The sequence below is a fragment of the Galeopterus variegatus genome, unplaced genomic scaffold (assembly GCF_000696425.1).
Source record: "Galeopterus variegatus unplaced genomic scaffold, G_variegatus-3.0.2 Scaffold36169, whole genome shotgun sequence".
Classification (NCBI taxonomy): domain Eukaryota; kingdom Metazoa; phylum Chordata; class Mammalia; order Dermoptera; family Cynocephalidae; genus Galeopterus; species Galeopterus variegatus.
Window position 1 is genome coordinate 1 of NW_007762280.1, and position 2,928 is coordinate 2,928.

The window sequence follows — 2,928 nt, forward strand, 5'->3', positions numbered from 1 at the left end:
CTCAGCCAGTGAGCGCTGTGAGCACACCAGTCATCCCTATATAGGATCCGAACCCGCGGCGAGAGGGCTGCTGCGCTCCCAGCACTGCACTCTCCCGAGTGCGCCATGGGCTCGGCCCAAATTTTCTGTGGATCAAAATATCATTTCCATTTGTGCCACACAGCTCGCTTGCTTCACTCTGTTCATTATCAGGGAACTTTTCATTTCGCTGGCCATGGCCTGTGACTGCTATGTGCCCATCTGTAACCCTCTGCTCTACAATGTTATCATGTCTCAGAGACTTTGGCATGTGTTGGTGGGCATTCCTTACCTCTACAGTGCCTTTCAGTCACTGATGTTCGCTATTAAGATTTTTACATAGACCATCCGTGGCTCTAACATTGGTCATTTCTACTGTGATGATGTTCTTTTGCCACCTATGCTTTCTCCAAATGAACGAGAACTAGAATTATTGATCATCCTATTTTCAGCCTTTAATTTGATTTCCTCTCTCCTGGCAGTACTAGGTCCTATATGCTGATTTTGTTATGTATATGTGAAATGCATTCTGTAGAGGACAGAGCAAAAGTTTCTCTACATGTGGTTCCCACCTAACAGTGGTGGCTGTGTTCTATGGGTCTCTATTCTTCACATATTCACAACCTGAATCCACCCACTACTTTGATACTGATAACATGGCTTCTGTGTTTTACACTTTCATGTTTTCCACAGGGTCTTCAAAAACTGAGGCAAACTTTGTACTTATTGTTTAATATAGAATGTTTTAATAAAGTTTGGTAGAGGCAATGTCACTTGACAGTATTTCTAATAGATATAATTACATTCTTTTTCAGCTGCACAGCAAAGACTCATCATAGCACACAGAAAAATACATTGTTTTTCTTCTATTTACCCAAATTATCCCTTATAATAGGGTACATCAAAAAGTTTGTGGAAAAAAATAACTAAAATATAAAAGAAAATTCCATGAACTTTTAAAATTACCCTTATATTTTAGTTCTCAATTACATGTCACTTCATTTCCACCATTTCTTGTTTCTGATATACTTTCTTACATGATTCCAAAGGAACTTATATTCTCCCAATGGGAGCACATATTAAGCTGTACTTTAGTAAACTATGTGTCTGTTTTGCATTTTTTTTCCAGAATGGCTGTCTGCTCAATTTCATTTTCATTGTATTTCCTGAACGTAAAGCAACAGTGTAACTAAGTGAATTTCCTGTGGACAGCATATATTTGGATCATGTGATTTGTTTTGTTTTGTTTTGTTTAATTCATTCTGTCAATCTCTGCATTTTATTTGGATAATTTAACCCATTTACATTTATAATAATATTAGACAATGGAGAACATACTTCTAGCACTTTGTTATTTGTTTCCTACGTATAGTATATTATTTCTGTTTTTGCTCATCTTTTTTTCCCATTACAAGATCCTCTTGAATTTGTATCTGGACTCTGATTTATGAATGTCTACATTGAATGTCCACAATGTTGTTTAAAAATGGCCAGAAATTATAAGCTGAACAATTTCCAGGTGTCACATTGAGCAGAAAGGCATTAGACTTCCTTGAAGTCAGAGTGTATAGTCCTTGTTCAATATCTAGGTATCCAGTAGAGATCTCAGATGTATAATCTACTTTAGACCCATTCAAAAGCTTAAAAACAGGTCTCAAATAGAGCCAACACTGATTGTTGTATAAAACATTTAACATTCTTTTAGGCAAACAAATCAAAACAAATCACAGAACTTATTAACATACCATTCATCATATTCACCACACCCTCACTAATACTAGACATATAAGAAAGCTGAAACATGTGACTCTATCAAGGAGTTAATTAAAATAAATTCTGAGATGAAAGTGACGATAGAATTAGCAGTCAAGGACTTTAAACAACTATTATAAATATGTTTAATATACCCAATGATGTAACAAAAACATTAACATTTTGAGGAATAAATGAAAGATTCAAAAACCAAGAAACACTTAACAGAGATAAAAAGACAACATTATATGTAGACAAATATTTATTACATAAGATTAACAGCAGATTATACACTGGAGAAAAAAAGTAAAATAACTTAAACAAATACCAATAGAGACTACTCAAAACGAAGCCAGAGGGAAAGCAAAATACTGAAAAAAAATCATGAAAATAGTTTCAAGTGATTGTCTGAACAATAACAAGCTAACTAACTTTTGTTCAATGTTCAGTCTACGTTGAACTAGGAGACTATATAGGGCAGAAAAAAAAACATGAAAGGAAGGTTGGCCTATTTAAAAAAAAAATTCTTCACAAATTTATTTCAAAAAATAATATCAGATATATACAAGACTAAAATAACTCCAAGCAGAGTAAACAGCAAGGAAATTGTGCTAAATTTCTGAAAAGCAGAGTGAAAGAGAAATCCTTAACAACAGCCAGAAATAGAAATATATTACATTCAGATATAGAAATGATTTACAACAAATTTCTTGGCAGGAAAAAAACACAAGTCATAAGACATTCTGTTATGTCAATCCATAAATACATACCTGACAAATTGTATATCCAGCCAAAATATCCTTCGTCAGTAGATGTTTTATTAGCAAATACTATGGAATCTTTTTCTAAGAAGTCATTCTTTTGTTTACTCTTAAATTGTGTGTGTGTGTTATGCCTAATATTTGCATAATATTGTATAACAGAAATGCTGACAAAGGCATATTTATTATGTATTTAGTGATATTGCATAACTTATTTATTCACTTACTCTGATGAATGAAATACTTTGAAATTTCCTAATGAAACATTCTGAGAATATTCAATAAATATCCAAGGCACATTCCCTCTGGTAATTATGTGCAATTTGTTCATCCTTTGATCAGATTGAAACTTCAACACAATGAGTCTCAAGGGGGTAGAAAACACTTAAATCTCTTC

The 2,928-nt window shown here is 33.5% G+C and overlaps 1 pseudogene; it reads left to right on the forward strand.

The window, feature by feature from the left end:
- Positions 1-99: 99 nt before the first annotated feature.
- Positions 100-2,928, forward strand: part of LOC103584027 — a 6,123-nt pseudogene continuing 3,294 nt past the window's right edge.